Source organism: Varanus komodoensis, unplaced genomic scaffold (assembly GCF_004798865.1).
Source record: "Varanus komodoensis strain SLA01 unplaced genomic scaffold, ASM479886v1 scaffold9, whole genome shotgun sequence".
Classification (NCBI taxonomy): domain Eukaryota; kingdom Metazoa; phylum Chordata; class Lepidosauria; order Squamata; family Varanidae; genus Varanus; species Varanus komodoensis.
The window spans coordinates 7,731,351-7,752,300 of record NW_025336598.1 but is presented as its reverse complement, the minus strand read 5'-3'; the positions used below and the strand labels follow the sequence as shown (position 1 = coordinate 7,752,300).

At 38.6% G+C, this 20,950-nt stretch overlaps 1 protein-coding gene across 5 annotated transcripts in view; it reads right to left on the bottom strand.

Annotated features, from left to right (window-relative positions):
• Positions 1 to 20,950, bottom strand: part of STX18 (syntaxin 18) — a 77,178-nt gene that overhangs the window by 42,977 nt on the left and 13,251 nt on the right. For 2 of the 5 annotated variants that reach the window (XM_044417712.1, XM_044417711.1), the window contains one exon: positions 4,259 to 4,300. The exons of the other annotated variants lie outside the window; for them this stretch is intronic. The gene's annotated coding sequence lies outside the window, so the exon portion shown is untranslated. The remainder of the gene's footprint in view (positions 1 to 4,258; positions 4,301 to 20,950) is intronic. 5 annotated transcript variants of the gene reach the window in all.

The following is a 20,950-nucleotide window of genomic DNA, read 5'->3' as shown; positions in this document are numbered from 1 at the left end:
ACTTCTCTTATGCCAGCAGTGTTGTTTGCCCCAGCAAGTTATGGGTGGAATGCCTGGATGCTGAAGTCTTTGAAGGTGGTTGAGTGGATTGCCTCAACACCAAAGCTTCCAAGGGTGATTGGGTTGGAGGCTCATATACGGAGGATCAATATGAAGAGCACAAAAGTCACTAGAGTGATAGGCTGAAACAATAATTACTTAGGTGAACATCTGACATAGCCATTGCTTTAATAGTTTAGCTGACAAATCCTTGAAAAAATGAAAAAACTTGTGGAACACCTGAACAAACACTTGAAAACATGTACAAACTTGTGGTGGTGTTCTTCGGACCGAGAGGAGGCAGGGTTTCGAATTCATTCTGGTCTATGATGAACAGAACCCATCGATTGGATGTGATAGATTCCCAAGTGGGGAGATGGTGTTGTACTTGATCCCCGAATGGAAATGGTGGCAAAGGAGTAAAGGATGCTAGAGTGCTGGTTTGTGCCGCCTGTCAAAGCTGGCACTTCTTGGTATCAAGCCTCTTTTTAAGTTGCTGATACTGGTTGGGCTTGGAGCGTCAAGGTCATGATGGTCTCTGCCCATATTGAGGTCGACCAGGAAGGTAGCTTTGATGTTTGTAGGCAAATGGGTAGTTTTGGAATTGTCTGTCCCAGGATCACTTATGAGTCCACTGTTATGGTGGTTCCCAAGCCATACAGCCGGCCGTTGAGCATTTCTTCTGTACTGAGCCAAGCTTCTCATCCATTTTAGAATGCAACAGGTCAAACCCATTGAAGGGCATGTTTTCAGTCTGAGCCCTAGTCTCCTGCAGCGGGTTGGCAGCTCGCCGCCAGGCATGGCGATGGCAGGCAACAGCCCCAACCAGTGCTTGTGAGTTGGAGTCACTGTTGCTAGCTATAGTAAAACACTAAAGAGAGAAATTAAGGGAGAAAAGAAATCTAAATAAAACCTCAGGAAAAGAATATGCAATCCAATGGACAAGAACTTTCTTGAGGCCACCACAATGACAGTCAAAGAAGAAATGAGGGAATGGGTTGGGAACTCACTTAGGGAAATGTATAGTAGATGCTGGTGAGGGTTGCCTAACAAAAACTCATGAGCCATGAAATCTTCCCAAGAAAGGTTCCATGCAGGTGAAAAACCTCTGTGTGAGATGCACAGAGATGACAAAAAAGGACTGGCAAACACCATGTTGAGCTGCCAGTAAGTTTGCAAAGTAGACAGAAGATACACAGGATATCAGTCTTCAAGCAGAGACTACTTGCAGGCATCAGCTTAAGACAATAAAAAGCAAAAGGCAATCACTTGCCAATATAGGCAGCCCCCAGATTATAAATGTCCAGATACTTAATGAACTGCCAACCCATACTTAATGAATGAACTGCCAGAAAGCCTATTAATTTAAAAATTCGACTTAAAGGAAACCTTTATTGCCATAGAGAGGAAGGATGAGAGAAGCAAGACCTCCAAAGAATCACCATAGAGAAAAAGATGAAGTGAGAGAGGGAGGCCTCCAAGGCAGGCCTAGCTGCTCCTCCCATTTGGAGAAGGAAATCTCTCCGGAATTTCCTTGCTGAAAAAAGTTTGGGTGGGTGGGGGGAACTAGAGATATTTGCAGTTTTTCCACTTTCATGAAGGTTCTGTGTCCCTAATCCCTAGGAATGTGGAGAGCTGACTATACATGATCTGACTTACATACAAGTTCAACTTAAAGACAAATTTCCAAGGTATGAAAATCATTCCTAACCCAGCAACCGGCTGGATGCAAAGAATAATAATTTCAACCAACCAGGATAGCATTTAGACATATTTATCACCTTTGTTGAAAGAACAGTAACTTTTCTGTTCCCTACCTTTTTAATATTTATCCCCTCCCTTCCTACCAATGTTCAAAAGAGCTTCTGAGACTTTACTTTAGGTTCTCCATGAACATGGAGACCTATGGCAGAATGTATGTGTCCTTAAGCCAAACAGTTATCCTGCTAACTATATAGTGCTGACAGGTAGGTATGTATACTGAAGTCCATGGCACAATGACTGCTAAGCATATTGCACTACCCACTAGCTTTCATACAAGTACAAAAGAATTCTTTCAACAGTGACTCGTTTCCAATCATTGACCAAAGTGGACAAGCATTTGATTATGTTAAGAGTTTCCAAAATATCTTCAAAGATGTAAGGAAGTTTAGATACTTGTGCCATAAAATATTTATTGAGTTGAGTTGAAATATATTATTATTGAGTTCTTCCCCTCCCACCCCCCAGTCATAGAATCATAGAGTAGTAGAGATGGTAGGGGCCTATAAGGCCATCAAGTTCAACCCCCTGCTCAGTGCAGGGCTCCAAGTTTAAGCATTGCTGACAGATGCTGTTCAGCTGTCTCAATATTTCAATATTTCAGTTGAAATAGTTTTGGCTATTGAAAGAGCTTTCAATAGACAGCATGTTCAACTAAAATGACATAGATTGGTAAATTAAATTAAAATAGTTTCCAAGTTTTATTTAAAATAGAAGGTAAAAATACTGAATCTTACCCCTATATATCATATTTGAAATATTTTCCAATTCAAAAACTTCCAGAAACTGCACATCACTCCAGGAATGCAAAGGGATAGAAACCTGTGCCTTCAAAGTTACAATCTGACTAAAAAATTATGGGTATAATATTCTTCTCACAAGACTCTGACCTTCCAGCAATGAGAGCAAAACTTCTAGTTCAGATTGTTTCTAGCCAGATTTAGAACTGTAATGGAGTCTTGCAGAGCTTTCAGCTTATCCTCAAATGTCAGATTTGGGAGGTATGCTGAGGTTGTTCAGAACAATGAAATGGTGTAGCTGTCAGCCTGAGCTCTGGTGAGGGCATGACAAGACAAGACATGAAGACAATCCATGCACACCAAGGAGCAGCATCCCTTTGGAACTAAGACAAGACTGCAAGACTGACCTGGAGGCATGATAATTTGTAAGTATAAGCCAGGTTGCTGTGGCCTATGGATATAAGAGGCCACTTGTTTGTTTGTTTATTCTCTCTGCAGTTCCCTTATTTGGCCGCAACTGGATCAATGGATACAGGCTGAGAAAGGACTTCACAACAGGGCCCGGTGGCTCTTTATTCAGGTATCATGATCTGGAGTTAGTTCTATGGTAATAATTATTTATAGCCACAAAATCCAAATTCTGAAAAATATTGCATAGCCAAATCTGGATGTATCTTACAAAGAATATGGTTTGGGGAAATTATGTTGATGTGAAATCTGAAATTAAAACATACAGTATTTTTCACTTCTGGTGTAAAGGACAGCCTGACGGAAAATAGATGGAATTAGTATGTGGTGTCAGGAAACATATTTCTTAGATTAAAAGCAGTTCTACTATTTCTGAATAAAAAGACACAACATGTTACATTACTCGATAAACCACTGATTTTACTAGCCACAATTCAGGCTTTGTTAACACATTACAATTTAAGGCTACACATAATCTTTGTTCTAATCCCATACATATAATAAAATGATGCAGTGCATTAACACATTTTTATGGTTTTTTTTAAATCTAGACAGATATCTGAGTGTGAGGTATAAAAATGCTAAGAAATCAAAATTAAAAGGGCAAATAAAGATTTTTTTTTTTACACTAAAAAATAATGGATCCCTTTTTACATTAAGAAAAATAATGGAGCCCTTATACATTCTATCAACACGTGAAAGTTAAAAGAATGGAACAAAAATATTAATCCTTTCTGCAAACTGAGCAATCATTCCAGAGTAAGATTATTTTGGCATAGGTATCATAGTTTGAACTACTCACTCAGTCCTGATTATTGTCGGCCTTTCAACCTGACCTTGTGAATGTTTACTGGGAACTGAAATGAACCAGATTTATTCTGCAAAAAATGTACTTAAGATTGCAGCATTTGACAATTCAGCTTAGGTCTTCCTATTCAAAAAGATTTCAGTAGGTATTTATTGATTCTCAGTGAGTGTTAGTCTGATGTATCTGATTTTATACAATGAACATCTAAACAGCTATAACAATTTTTACTTTGAAGATTCTAAAAGCTGCAGCTCAAATGTACATGCACAGTTCGTACCTGACTCTCAAACTCATGTTCCCAACCTCAAGGTATATAACTGACAACCAAATGAAATAAAATGCATACAAAAGCTTTCAGACACAGTGACTATTAAATAGTTGGAGAGTAGGTACAAAAAGCCTTGAACTGCTGCATTCGTAGTAGGAGATTTATTTCACCAACCTTTTAAAGAAACTGACGACTTCCAGTGCTATCCTATGAAGTCTGCAGAAAGAAAGTACAGTATGTCATAATGACCAGTTTTTCAGATGATTTGCCTCTTGAGGGTATACATTTGTTTTAAGTTTCGGCAGAAATGTTAAAGTTCTTAAGATAGGTCATTCAGATCAATTGCTCTGGTAATATGAAACTCCAAATAGCAAGAGATATCTAAACATAAGATAGGGGTGGCCAAGCCTTTATGGGGGGTTGAGGGGAAGCAAAAAGCCAGGAGACAGTCAGCCTGGCCGCCTCTAATCTCATGAAAACAGTTGCCTTTTTCAGTTTTTGGTTTACATCAACAAATGGAAAACAAATATAGTTTAAAGTAGGAAGTATTTGCAACAGATATCGTCATTATTAATAAGCATAATTTGAACATTTATTTAAAGACATTTGTTCTACCAGTTTTGAAGAAAAAGAGAAAACACAAACTCAGAAAATTAAATCCAAAGTTTAAGGGCAAAAAACATGATGGCATATCCTCTATGGAAGAGATGTGAAGATATATCAAAATTCAGACTGGCGGATTTTACATCCCTTCCTTATTCCAATTTGGTTTTTCAAAGTAAAGAAGAAATAGGCAAAATGAAGCACAAAATTGACTACTGACATTTCTCTCTGTTCTTAAGTAACTGGACAAAATATATTTGAGGCAGGAAATATAGATATATAGATCGATTCAACATTTTAAACAATGCTTCTGGCTTCATAATGCCTCTGAGATAAGTAACAAAACTTAAACCAATTTATCCACTGCAAAGATAGTACAGAACAGATAGTACAAAATGTGAGAAGTCAGCAGACAGCATAGTAGCAGATAAATCCACTTAGAATAAAATGATCTATCTTTTTGTTGACTCCTTTAAGGGACAGTAATTTAACTCACTAAGTATTTACTTCATTCTGCAGTGACAAACTGATCAAAAAACCAAGGTGCATTAAAAAAATAGGAGTTTCTTTTAAAATGTTTAGGATATATAGCAGAGAAGTGCTTTTCATTCCTTGAATCATAATAATGATTTAAGCCTTAATTATTCATTCTTGCTTTCTTTTTCCATGATACTCCTTTCTCCACATCCTAACACAAAAGTGATATTGCCTACGGAGAATTACTACACAAATGGACATAGTTTTAACCCCTACAATTTGCACGTCTGCACAACAGGACAGAAAACCTCGATTGAAATCTTTCTTCTTTCTGTGCTTTCTTACAAAACTTATCTCCATCAACTTTTTCACCACTGGATTTATTTTGTGTGTGTGTGTACTAGTGCAAGCTTTCAAAAGAAAGGACAATTTGGAGCTATGGATAATTTATGAACAACACTTTTACTGTAAAGGTCCAAAATATCCACCCTGTCAAATAAGACATACAGGGAATCCTAACTGGGACAAGTTAGTTATAATTCCTTTGTATGCTGTTCAAGTGTTACAACTTTCAAAAAGCAATTTTTGCAACTGCTTTCTTTCATCTTTGATATATTTTTCCAGCTTTAAGTGCTGAAGCCAGAATATATTTAAATTATGTCCCTTCCATAGATCTGAAACCAAATGCACTATATTGTTACAACTTCCTACCATGGCTCTCTCTCTTATGTTTAATTTGTTCTTAAGAAAAACAAAAATAATCACCAAAATACCACGTGCTTAAGCAACTTATATTATAGGTTAAAGGAGTTGTCATGCAATTTGGGATACAAAGCCTTTGTTACATTTTATGCTGCTGATTAATAGTTTTGCATAGCATATTGAAAACAGGTTTGGGTGCATGCACCTTGATTAGTTGAAGCAATACTTCCAGTCCACTCCTCTCCATGCTCCCTGTCAAAATGTAACATAAGAGGTCAAAGGATCTGCTGAATGGGCATGGAAGGTGGGTGGAAATGGTTAGACAATTGAGCAGAGTCACCTCCTGAGAATGTAGCATTTTTATCAGGCTTAAGGGCCTGCCAAGGGGAGCACGGAACAGATAAATCTGGTTCTGTCAGCATAGTTGAATGCTTCTGAATCAGTATTCAATTTTTACTGGGATCCAAAGATCAAACTCCCTCAGTAGAGAGATTTCTGATCATGCAATGGAGAATCATTATACTCTTTCCCTGAAAATGGGTGCCCAAATGTCTGAGGAATCTCCAGAGAAGCTTTTTGAGAGTTGTGCTGGCAGTGGTATATATGGGGTGCTGGTGGCCATAACTGATTTGCTTGTGGAGCAAGATCCAAGCCTCTGCAATCAAATAAAAGTTTATAATGAAGTTTTCCCATATCCAAATGAACTGCATTTCTACATCCACTGAGCATGGATCCTATGCAAATTACATTACAGAAAATGTGTTTGTTCCAAATCCTTATTCAAAAAAGGAAAGCCAACTATATTATTAGCTCAATACATAAATAAGTAGATATGACTACTTATCACCCCATAAAGTTTAACAAATTGAGATGCTGCAAAATAAAGGGGAAATGCAGCAATTAATCTTTAAATTAGCAAGTACTAACATAGCAGCAATACATTTAACATTTTATGTTTCAAACAACATGATTTTTGAAAAATAACAGATTAGGGTTGCAAACCTATCCCACTTTACATTGAATGAACCTTCACTGAACTCAATGGGACTTACTTCTGAGTAAACATGCAGAGGACTGCTCTAGTAATTAATTTATTTACAACATTCATATACCATTCCATATTATGGGGCCATGAATAATAAAATATAAAGGAATAAAACACAACATTATTTGTATTATTATTAAAGAAACCACCATGGCTGGGCAATTGAGGAAGCTGTGAAGTAAAGGCTTGCCGAAAACACCACTATGGCTGCCTCTAGAGAATAAGCCACCTGGTGAATTAGTCATAGTGGGTTGCTTGTTGTAGAATCCATAATCTTCCCAAGAGACAATCACCAAATGGTGGTGTGGTCTTACCCTCCTACCCCACTTGGGTGCACCAGCCTGTACCTCAGTGACCTTCACAGTGGAACATGTCTTCCTCCTCCCATTCTGATTACTACCTGTTTATGTTTTTTTCCCAGAGCTTCAAAATTGTGCAATCAAGCTCATATTTTTAAACTAGTTTTTCAGCCCCCCCCCCCAAATTGTACAGTTGTGTTTGTAAATTTAGAGAGGAAGGTTTTGTCATTTGGAGGTGCTCAAGTGCACTTTTATGGCTGTCCAAAATATGCAGTCTTGTCTGCTTGATGTCCGTGTAAGTTTCAGCTGTCAAAAGGACAAAGTGCACTTGGTAACATGGATATAAATTGAGGAGGCATAACTACATATAGGGTAACTTTTGCAGTTGCCAACTTTCAATAGAAAATTGCTAAGGGGAAAGAAGCAGATGCATCAAAAGAGAGTGGCAACAAGATTTCCCCTTAGCGATGCTATCCTCTGGATTTCAAGTGCTAAACTGACAGCTTTCAGTGCCCCCACAGTTTTCAACACTTTGCTGAGCTTCCAACTAGGAAAGGGATATATTGACTCCTATCATCCTTTTCAGAGCACTTGCTAACAGTTCTTAAACAACAACAAACTAAGGGTGAGAAGGTAGCAGAATGAGACTCAAATGGGGGCAGAGGAGGAAAAGGATGAATTCCTAGTAATGCTTGCCACCCATCTGTTCCATCTACCACCTCTAAGGTTCTCTCCCCCCCACCCACCCTCCACATTCTTTTTTGATTGGAAACTATAAATTTCCTGTCTGGGAAAGAAATGGAGGGAAAATATAATACAAATTCATATATTTTCATATATTTCCTCCATCTGGAAAATATGCACATTTCTTAAAAAACTAGGAGACACATGCAAATTTTATAGCTGGAAAGTAAAGGGAGAGGAAATATACATATTTTCATGACTAGAAGCAAATGAAACAATATATGCATTATATTTCCCCTCTATTCATTTCCTAGTCACAAAATCTCCATGTATTTGCCTTCATTTTCTTCTCAGGCATGAAATTTATGCCAATTTCTCAGTTAAAGAAAATGTACAAATTTTCCAAAGAGTTAAAAAAAATTAAAGAGGCAGAACAAGAACGAACTAATGGGGTTCTAGCACCAGTGGGACTCACACCAACCCCTTCCAAGATGGACCCATTTCCTCTCTCACATTCAGCCACCTACTCTGGGTTGCATAATTAAAAAAAAAAAAAAAAAACCCTGTCAGGGAACTGCAGTATTCACAGTAGTGACTGGTCCAGAAAGGAGTCTTGAAAATAGGGTTGCAGTGAATAACTCCACTTTCTGGAGTAGCTGGAAACCTGGGGAAGTATCCAAAATGCATGGAGTACTGAACATTGAGAAAACATGTTTAACACTTGAAATTCAGAGGACTGGTACACCTACTCCCCACCTCCCTGCTTTATCAGTGATTCTCAACTGACAGCTTGGCAACGGTGTGCAAATTAGCCCATAAACAGTCTTGCTTTTTGCATATCACTAAATGAACTTAGTTATTTTTGGCAGTGCACAATACCACCAGTTAGTTACCCAAAATGGGTTGCTTTGTCATGCAAACAGTCAATGCTGGTGCCTGCCTGAACTTCAGAGGGCAGGAAATTCTACAGAAAGGGAGCCACCAAGCTGAAAACTCTACTCGAGATATACAAGTAACTTGACACATCAAAGGAAGCTGAAGAATTTCCTTTAAAATGTTTCTGAACTTAAAAAAAAGTCACTACTTATCAATCTAGCAGAACTATTTGTTAAACTACCAAATGGAAGCTCCCTTGTGCAAACTTGTGCACAACAGTAGATATGTGAGACATTTTCCATTTCACCATCATCTGATTTAAAATATAACCAAACATCTGAGTTTAATAAAATTTCTCAATATTTTTTGTGTGTACTGCCCAACTCTAAGCAAAACTTTAGTATTTATATTTTCAGACAACTATCCAAAACCCCACTAAATGCAATACAAAAGCCACAACAGTTGTAAGGAATGTTTCGGCTGGGAAGCAAAAGCAAATTGGTCAAAATATCTGTTTATTGAAATTGACCTTTACTTCTGCTGATTAAAAACACCCAGTTTACAACCATTCTCATTAACTGTGTTTTTATGTATTTTTCTTCTATTCTACATTTTTGCTATCAATCACTTATACATGTATTTTCTGTTCTTTCCCATTTGTTCTCAATAAGTTCTTTATCAATCAAACAAAAATGGAGGCAAATAACAGAGTTTTTCTCTGTAATCTCTTTTGCAGAATCTGCAGCCAGTTTATCTGAGCACATGCCCGCCCCATTAACATAGAGTTCAACATTACATAGTCCAAAGACCACATCTTCACAATTGGAGGTTGACAGCTCAATATTATAGAGTTTTAAGTTATGACTAAACTTACTGATCAGGATGAAAGAACCAGGGTAATGCATTAATTAATTATTGGACTGGAAGACCCAGGTTCTAGTATCTACTGAGCCAGAAAGCTCACTGAATGACTCTGGGCCAATCACTGACTCTCAAACTAACCCAAAACATGGTTTTTGTGAGAAGGAAGTGAACAGGGAAGGAGGATTATGAAAGCCACCTTGGATTCTTTGTACGAAAAAAAGGAAGCATATGAATAGTTTTTGTGATTCTGAATCTGTTTTCTGAGATTCATTATGAAAAATATTAAACTGAATTCTACTGAAGACCATCAATTTTGCTTTTTACCATGAATGAACTGTTTATAAAATTAGTTAATAACAGGGTGGGCCTATTGTTTGCTACGAGTCTAAATTCCAGATTTAAAAATATGGTTAAAGTGACAAAATCCCAATTTGAAATTTGTTCAAAGTCCCACAACTGTAAAGATATACATTTGTTCCTCTAATAAAACACTGTAATCTAATCTGTACATTCCAAGTTATAGAAGCACAAGCATCTGCATAACAGACTCAAGGCATACCACCTCCTCTGCCAAACATGCAGAATACACAAGATAACTGAGACCTGTAACAAAATGTTGCAGTGTAGAATATTCCAACTCAAATAAACATGTCTTCTTTCAGGATACTCCTCCCATTCCATTTCCACATCCTGATTTGTTTTAATCAGTAATAGATATTTTGTACTCCTGAACATCTAAAGTTTTTCCAATCTTCCTAACACCTCCGTCTATTATAAGGAAGGTGCCACTTTGGTTACATGAGATCTGTACTTGGGGAATGAGGTTACTATTAGTATTCAATTATACTGTAATTCTAATTTCTAATTCTAAGTCCTGATGGTTAGGACCTGTAGGATATGGAATTGCCTTCCATGGGAGGTGGTGGAGGCCCCATCAGTGAGGCTGTTCAAGGACAGACTGGACACCCACATGTTGGACATTACATGAGTGAAGCCAGCTTGTGCTGGGGGGTCAGACTAGATGGTCCAGGAGGACCCTTCTGATTTGCTATGTTTTTATGATTCTAACTCACACAGAATTCCTTGGAAAAGGTCAACATTTAATATGGACATCCAGTCATTTATTTGCAATGTTAATTACTATTTAAGACATTTGTCTGGGCGGCTTCCAGTTTATACCTTTTGGAAAATCTTGTTTCCAGGCTAGAATTTTATAAATGAGAACTGCTCGCATAGGGGGAGGGGCAGGTTTAAGTCCTACTAGTGCTTACAACCCATCTGCTCTCAGAGTAGATTTGATTTAAATCAAATTAGTTTAAATCACAGTTTTAATCACTAGTCAGTAAGACTAGATTTAAACCATGGTTTTCTACATAAGTTGCATGCCTGCCTGCCTGCCTGCCTGCCTTACTCATAGGGATATTCATTAAAATATTCCCAGACTGGGTCTCTTTTACACCCTGCTGCCATTAAAGTTTTTCTCCTCCAGAGAAAGAATATGATAAACCTCAGGCTATACACAGAAAGATCCCAAAGACTTTTGGAATATTCTGCTTAAAAGGGTTCACTTTCATTTTCCCTCCCTCTTCACACTTCACTTCTTGTGCAGATCTATTCCACTACCAATAATATTCTTCATCCAAGTTTGTTGAAACTTAGCACTGAAGAGGTAAGGGGCTGACTCTGTGTACATAGATTTGCAAAGCAACAATGGGATCAAGGTCTTTTTTTCAACTCTGTATGTTTATTTTATAGCATTTTTGCTGTGAAGAAGCATGTGATAGCTGCAGGCACAAAATAACAGCTTTGAGAACTGTAAAACTTTAGAGTTTAAAATTTAAAATTTATTTATTTAAAACTTTTCTAGGCCGTCCCTTACCATGGTCTCAGGAAGGTTTAACAACAAGACAATATAAAATAAAATAAAACTTTGCATGAATATATAGCTTCATGCTATATAATTAATTTTTATTTCATGGTGAATAAACTTGGGCTATAATGTATCTTAAATAGAAAAGTATATTTAGATAGACTATTCCTCAACAGTAGTTTACTTTAAAAAATCAAAATTAAATTTTAAAAATCTGATTTAAATTTAAAAATCTGTTTAAAAAAAACAACATTAAATTTTATCCACCCTGTCTGCTCCATCCTGTTCTGCCACCTCTAAGGTAGTTTTAAAAAGTCCCTATCTGGAAAATTTGCACATTCTTTTTGATTGGAAAGTATACATAAATTTCTTGGCTGGGATGGAAATAGAAGGGAAATGACAGAATATCCTCCATTTATTTCGCGGTCATGCCAGCTTCCTATAGTTCCCAGTCTGGAAAATCTGCACATTTTTGTTTTTTTAAAAGAGTAGATATATGCAAGTTTTATGGCTAGGAACTAAATGGAGTGGACATACACAAAGTGATAGCTAAAAGGAAATGGAAGGGATTTTTTTCATTATATTTCACCTTCTTTTATTTCCCAGCCATGAAATCTTTGTAAATTTTTATGAATTCAGAATTATTTTTCTTAAAATGCAATCAACCTGGAAATTTCTGAGATATTAGCAATATTTTTGTTCTGTGCAGTGTAGTATCATATAATTCTTTAAAATCAGAATACCTCTTAAACTAAGACCCCACATAACCCTACCCACAGTAAAAAGCCATTATACATTAAAGCTATAATGGCTAAGAGTGTAAGACTGGGATGCAGGAGTTTGACTGACTTTGGGTCTAGGTAACTTAAGGCCAGTCACTAAACTAGCCTATCTCACAGGTAAAAATGGAGATGCAGAGTTTCATGTAGGATGCCTGAGGCTCCTTGAAAGAATAGCAGGACATAAATTTAACAAATAAACAAACCAAACAAAGTAGAAAGTAGTGGAGATGATTTCATTGACCATGAAAAAAGCCTTACTGAAATAAAGGAAAAAAAGAAATTACATGATTTCTGCATGAAAATTTTTCCCATATGCAATGGAGACTTGCACAGCAAACCACTTCCAGTCACCAACAACAAACTATGAATGTATCATTCATTATTTGTTTTTGAAGCATTCACTGGTTGTTTTGTAACATCTAATCCTGGCAGTTGGGATTGTTTAATTTACAAATGTGGTTAATTAAGGGCTCCTACTAAAAATCATTGTTCTGTCCAAAAGGGTCACAGTGGGAAGAATGTGCATTTCATGTCCCTTACATTAAAATATTCAACATGGCAAGCACTTGCATAATTATGACTAGTTTCCCTTCTGTTCAGTAAGAAGCAAGGAAAGAAGTTTCAAGAAAGTCAAAAGAAATGTGTTGCTTGTCAGTAATTATGTCTTATCTGTATTTAAATAAAACACCAGTATTACCTATGACTGACTGCCATATCCATAAAAATGACCAGCTAAGGTCTTGGTGTGCAGTTCTTGCCCTTAAACCATGAACCCCATATGTGTCTGTACCTGATGTATTTACTTGATGTAATTTTATTCTGAGTGTAATTTTTACATTTTTATGAAGCCTTCAGGGTTATAGTCTAACTTTGTATATGCATTTAAATGGTGGAAATGTAAAGTAATAGCTCCTTTTAGGAGGAGGCTGCCAATCTTGTTTTGAGCAAGCACAGTATTTTTGCAAAGCAAGCTCGATTTCTGTTCAGCGGTAACCATAGAAATTAATCTTAAGCTTAGACAAAATAGCAGAAAACACCATTTATTTAATGAAAATCAGAGTACTATTACTGCAAATGAAGCTCCTTTTACTGAACAGTGTCTTTTTATATGCAGCCACAAGATTTTTAGTTGATGGGCCACTTCTTACAGCTTAATTATATCCACTTAGCCCCCACTCTCTCTTTTAAAGGCAGGATTTCTATAAATTATATTTTTATTTTAAAAAAAGGGTGCCAATTGGAAAGGCACAAATCATGCACTAGAAACAAATGCTGTACTGCTTAATGGTCTCAAGTATCAAGGAAAAGTAAAATGAAAATTAAGGCCAGTGAAGCAACTTTAACAGGGAGGAATTCCTATTAGATTAACTGAAATTTACTTGAGAGTTAACATGCTGGGATTGTAGCATTAGAATATAGCATTAAAACACTGAAGGAAGGGATTTACTAAAGTGATCTCCAAGTAGTTAAGAGCAACAAAGGTGTTAATTATGACATTAAATGACAACAGCTGCACAGGTACAATTTGAAGACATCAACTTTATCTTCTGTATCACTGAGGAAAGAAATCCCAGCTATACAGAGTGGCCACTAACTAGATCCTACAGTTCAATGTATGTCCCTTGATCATTGTTTTAACTACATACATGCATACACTCTGTAAGTTCCCTCAAAGTTCTCACATAGAAGGCAGTGGTAGCTGTTCCCTTTTTATGAAATGAGAAACATTGATGTGGAGTTAAAATGTGTCTCCTTTCTTTTGACATAATGTACTCAGTCCGATCAATGATATATCTAACCCTGAAACTGTTAGAATATACTTACAACAGGATTTGAGCTCAGCTTTTCAACTTCTGAAGCAGGGCCTTTTGACAAAAGAAGATGTTTTATACTGGCACATTCAATTCAATTTAGTTTGATCATATTGCCAGATGGTTTGAACTAACCAGAGTTTAGAACTTGTGCCCTAGTTTGAGCTTCCAAACAATCAAACTATAATGTAGATATGCATTATATTTTGGTTTGTCAATCAATCAGCATCACACCTCCAGGTTCAATGGCCACTGGATGAAATTATAAGCCAAAAAAAATCCCCCTATAAAAAGAAATAAAATACAGGGGAAGCCATGGTGACCACCAAAGAGGTCACAACTGCAGCAGAGAGAGGAAGTCAGCAAAAGTCATTCTAAAGTGCCGCCTGAGCACTTGCTGTCACTTAGCAGTAGCCCGAGTAAGCACTGCAGGATGTTTTTGCCTGTCTTGACAAGCACCCATTCAACACTTTCCCGGACAAGAGCTGTCACCTGGATTCAGATATCACAATACCCTATCGTGGACCCCACAACCATTAGAAGGGTTGGCAGGGTGGCTTGTAGCACAAATGAACCACCCTGCGGGAAGCAGTTGAAGTTTGCACAACACCAACAATCCATTGTGGCTAATTAACCACAATAGATTGCCATGTCATGCAAAACTAGTTATCATCTGTAATTCTATCCATGTTGCTGGAGCTACAGTGGTTCCATTTAGGTTTGTTTATTTCCATAGAGGAACACAAGATGGCACAGTTATGGTCACTCACCTAGGCACTGATCAGACCCAGCTTCAACAAGGCAGCTGTATCAGTACCTTCAGATCATGCCCTTCCTCTTGTCACCAATTCTCATCTACCCTGTTGTGACAGAAAGCAGAACCTCTGATTCTGAAGCTGTCTTTTCCCTCCTATGTTAACAGGATGGTCATGGAACCAAACAGCTATTTGAGATATTTGCGAAATGTATTACAGAAAAACCGCCATATCCACCAACTTGGCAACTGTATTCTTTCTTAACTGTAAATGTCAGATGTTTGAGAGCTGCGAACAGGCAGTGAGTAGGTGCCCATGGGTGGCATAAATGTGCAGCAAGTGGCAAATGGGCACCAGCACGTGCCCACAGGCAGCAAGCTTCAAGCAGCAAAATAAACTCAAAGAGCCATATACACCTCACGAACCTTTAGTTTGGCCACCCCAGTATACACATGGGGTCGGGGAGGGAGCCTGTGGTAGCAGCTCCCATGCTTGGGGTGGGGGGATGACAGGCACTCAGAAGAAGCCTGTTGTTAGGGGTAGAAAAGAGGAGGGACACACTGAGACTCAGTCTTGGCAGAGATTTGGAAACAGCAGGATAGCAAGCAGGATGTCAGCCCTTCTGACACAGCTACCACTTTCCAGGCTTGCAATGCAATGCCTTATTGTGCCTAATTAATGAATTAAACTTTATCACAGGTATGTACAGCATGTACAGGGTCGTGTTTGCTACTATGCACAATTTCTGCATCCACTGGGGAGCTTGGAACCTATCCCTTGGATATGGAAGTTCTGCAGTATTACTTCAGCTACATCATACTCTATGTGTTCTTTAACATTATACAACCAGTTGTCATACAATGTTTCTCCCTCCCACTTTCATTATTGTAAAACATGCCTAATCTACAATGGTATCAGATGTCCAACTTACACTTACTGAAATTAATGTGAAATAGAAACTACTGAGCACTGGAGCTAACTGTGGCCCATTGCATTCTTACCAGCTTTTCAAAATAGGATAGAGAAAATGATATAGCATTTTACTTGAATAACAACTTCCTTTTTGTTGATGTATCATTTCAAAGACATCAAAGTAAAAAAGATGAAAGAAAAAATGTATACTCCTCTATGTGCAATCTCCATCCCAACCATTGCAAAGCACTGATCCAAGTTGCCTTTATCTTGACAGAAAACACTCTCCTAGTGTAGCTTTGCAACACTGATTTCTTGTTTGAATATTGATTTTTTTGGGGAAAAATCTATTTAGATACACTGGACTCCTTCCATTATTTACTATGAACCTGATATTTCACCTATTCATCTTCTGTTTTTATCTTCTCTTCTGTTTTATCCTTCATTGGTTCCTATTTTTAATTGTTAATTACATTCTTATACTACCCAATAGCTGAAGCTCAATGAGGAATGCCTAATTGGTGGATTATGACTTTCCCCTGTCACATGCCTTATATTTCTTTGCCCCCTAACAGCAATAACAAATAGTTAACATAAAATTTACATTGTGAGATCAATTTTGGAATTGTGTTTGCCTACAGTTTTAGAATGTGATAAAATACAATCTATTTTAATGTTAACTTAGAGTCATTTGAAATAAAATCTTATCTTTTTTTCCTAGTCAGAACTTTCAAGGAGCTAGTTAGATTCCAATAGCAGATTGCCGCTGACAAAACAAATGGAGGCTCCTGGTTAGGTAATGGAAACAGTAGTTTCAGAAGTATTTTCAACAATGCTCAATACGAAAGCACTTGAATTCTTGAAGTACTTGAATTTCAACACTTGTTTAACACAAGCATCACAGGATACAATTTATTTCATTGGCTGCTTATGCTCTTACATTTTTAAGCTGCTTTATCAGACCCACGGCAGAAAATCATGGCACACTGTCTACCTCATACAGCATCTCTCTTGTAGTCTCCAATGTGGCACCCTCAGACTCCTCCAATATCACTCACAAAAGGACCTCCCTATATGGAAACTGTAGCCACCCAGATGTTATTCCTACCATTTAGATCAGGGGTGGGCAATTAATTTTCCTATGGGGCCACATGAGAAACTTTGACAGTTGTTAAGGGCCGGACCAATACACTTACAGCTCTGCTCAATATATATCTCTATAAAAACAGTAAAAGAAACATTACAATGATACAATGAAAATGTGGGGCACAGAACAACACTATTTAATGAATATTCCCAAAAACATTAACATTACATGAAAAGCAATAAATTCAATTCAATTTAGCAGATCCTTCAAAATAAAAGCAGTGTGGTTGTATTGCTTGCATCTGTATTACGACGATATATATTTGCATTGACTTTTAATTTGCCAGTGACCTCATGCGGGCCAGTCAGGGTCAGCCATCGGGCCGGATGTGGCCCGCGGGCCGTACAATGCCCAGGTCTGATTTAGATAGCTAGCTATACATATGGATTTGTATGAAATGCATACAGCTTTTTAGCAACTATGCATAAACAAATAGCCAAATAAGTATCCATTTGAAATTGGCATCTCTGTGTAAAGCATCTCAAGATACTAAGGTTGTTTACCTGGAACTGACGTTCAAGTGGTCATCTGCGCATTCACACATATGGGCTTTGGGCCTGTACAGTATGGAGGTGGGCAGTGTCATCAGAAGAGCACTGCAGAGAAGACTCCTCAGCTGAAGGAACAGTCTTGCCTGGTGTGGACATCAAACCAGTAATGTTTCACAAATGTAGAGGGTGTGAACCATGTTGCTGCTCAGCAAAGGGCCTGCAGTCAGACACCAGTGTATCATGGTGGAGTGAACTCTTGGTTGTTTTCAGACTTGTAGTCCAGTGAGTTGGTACACCAGTTTAAAAGTCTCAGCGATCCAGTGGACAAGTCACTGGGAATTGATGGGTTTGCCCCTGGACCATTTACTGTAGGTGATGAAGAGTTTCTGGAATCCATGAAATGGTTTGGTACAGGCTAGAGCTTATCAAACATCAAGGGTGCATAGGGCCGATTCTATGAAAGTTGACAGTGTCAGGAAGAATACTGTTAAGAGGATGTCTTGGTTTAGATGGAAAAGGGATGTGACTTTTGGCAGGAACTCATGGTCTGGTCGGAGGGTAGTCTTGTCTTTGTGAAAAATAAGGAATGGTGGGTCTAACACATAGCATGAATAGTTCACTTGCTCTCTTGGCTGAGGTGATTGCTACTACATGGGATACTTTCCAGGAGAGGAGTTGCAAATCTGTTACTGCTGTGAGCATCTTGAGACCTATGTTGGTATAGATGCGGTATAAATGTTTTAAATAAATAAATAAATAATGTACAGTAACCAGAGGCTCAAATGGGGGCTTGGTCAGCATCTCAAGGATTACAGATAGGCTCCATCTAATAATTCCAGATTAGACAGGATAGGTTCAAGTTGTGCAGTCCTTTAAGGTACTGATGGGACAAGGGGTGGGAGAAGACTGAGAAACCGGTGACTATTCCATGAAACAATGAAATGGTGGCTAAGTAAACTTTAATGGATGATGGCTTTAGACCTTTATTATGGAATGAGTGTAGAAAAGTCTCCTGCTTAGTGTGTCCACTGTGATGTTGGTGGTTGCATTGAGATGGATGGCCATGACAATGAGGCACCAGTCCCACATGAGGTCAGTCAGGGAAGCTGATTGGGTGCTGCCTTGATTGTTGAGATAGCACACTGTAGTATTGTCTGATGCAGTCTAGATATGCTTGCCCTTGAGAATCAGCTAGAACACAAATAGTGCTTTCTGGACTGTGAGGAGTTGGAGGTAGTTAATATGGTTCCTGCAGTCCCATTCAGCCCACAGTCCTTGGGTCTTGCCACCCATTCAGCCACCCTAGCCCAAGAGGCATGCATCTGTTGCCAGAGACAGGAATGATTCCATAGGTATAAAGGGGATCCTGTTCACTTGGCAATGCTCATTGGTCCACTAAAAGAGGCTTGTTCAAACAGAATGGCAGAGCACTAACAGTTTTTTGATTGAATCGCATTGAGGGCAATATGTTTGGACAAACCAGAGTTGCAGAGGTCGCATTTGCAACCTTGCAAACTAGATAACAGCAACTGTGGAAGACATGTGACTGATGAGTCATTGGACTTGTTGAATGGTTGCCATGCGTTCAAGCTGGAGGTGGAGGGCTGAGGAGATAAGGTTACCCAATCTGGAGGGAGATATGCTTGGGTCATCAACAAATCCAGGTGTGCTCCAATGTACAGGATTGACTGGGAAGGGACAAGGAGAGATTTCTCGTTGTTAATACAGAGTCCTAATCAGTTCAGAAAATTACAAGTTTCCCAAATACAGTGCAAAAGATTCTCCCCAGACAGGGCAAATAGAAGCCAATGATCCAGATACTGGAAAACTTGGATAGCTTATAGCAGAGGTGTGGATACTATGGCAATGCATTTGGTGAAACCCATGGAGGGGCCAAACAGTAATATCAAAAATTTAAATCCAATCCAAAGTTATGGCTTCCCACTCCAGAAGGTAGTTGTTAAGGTGGCCGTTGAACCATACTGGCACCAAGGGAGGTGGACTGGCTTGTACAAGTAGTCAGTTTTGTTGTTTCTTGTATCTAGGCGCTTTTTGGTAGTTTGCTGGAACCAAGAGGTGTCCCAGAGACGTTGCTGGTTAGTGTTGTTGGCAAGATGAAAGGTGGAAGCAGCTTCAGCTCTGGAAAAAGGATGGGCCCCAAGGCCATTTATGTGCTCTCGATGGTTGAATTGAACTGAAGCCCAACCTCCTTTCTGTGAGTTTAATCTTTTGGACAAAAAATTGCACATTGAAAACCCCTTTCCTGTCAAAGAGCATTTCCTTGATGTGGGGCTGTGCCTCCTGAGAGATGCCTGAAGCCAGGCATGCCTCCAAATGGCCATTGTGCCAATGAGCGCCAGAGGGTCACAGTTGATATGGTGAAACGCAGTATTTATTTGTTGCTTTGAGAGTTGAAGGATCTCTGTCTAGCCAGATCTCAATGTTGTTCAGGAAGGAACGAAGCTAGAGCACCCATCTTTTCCCAAAGAAAAATCTGGTATCTCTCCATAGTTACATCGCAGTTGGCGATATAAAGACAAGTCCCATTGCTATGTAGACCTTTTTCACTGTCACACCAAGGCTCAGGGGTCAGCCAGGGTGGTGTGTTTCTGCTGAGATCATACCTGTGCCAACTCTACGATGATGATATTTGGTCATGGATGGCCTCATAGGAATGCGATATCCCTCTCCTGAACCTGGTACAGCCTCTCCAAACAGTGAGATGTTGACTGTAGTTGTGTTGGACATTGCACAGTTCAGAAGCCCAGGAAGTCAACGGTCTATCCTGAAGGTTCGAGGTGTCTAATCATATCACCATGAGTGCCCAGCTCTCCATCTCAGTCTTAGGGCACCCTGTCAATACTTGTGGGCCTGTCAGGTGAAGGCATGGTAGTAGGGGCAAGAAACTATTCAGTGGTCTTTGACAAGGCAAAATAAACAAAAATAATGGCCATTCGTGGAGGGCATTTGTGTGCAATAACAGACACATTTCCAGAAAGCCACCTTGAGGGCCATTGAGAAAGGGGCAGAAAAAAGGAAAGTGGAAAAAGAGGTAACGATAGAGGGTTTTGTTTTTGTATAAGGATATGTAAAAAGTAAGAATGAGTCAAGGAAAATAGCAAAAAGATAAGTTAATGAGGTATTTGAGAGTTTGGAAAGTTCTAGAAACAAAGGAGATATGCACAGAGATAGAAACCCGAGGCAGTCAGAAAAGGACTGGGGAAAATGGTAGGAACCCTTCCTATTTATACTAGAGGAAGAGGGGGTGGAACTTCTACCAAAATTTTTGCATAAGTAGAAAAATCTTCCCAGCTTTAGGCACCATGCAGGCACAGAGCCCATGTGATACAAGAGACCATGAGGAGCAACCTCAAAATACTACAGTATAGGAGGTGATTTTATTCTCCCTGTTTTGTAATAGCAAACTTTTAGCTATTGGAAGAGCACAGAGAATTCATTTCCCCTTCCATTTGTCAGTTTCCAAGAAGCTGGGAAATAATTTGAAAAAGCATGTACATTACTGAATATCAAAGACTGTTCCTGTACAA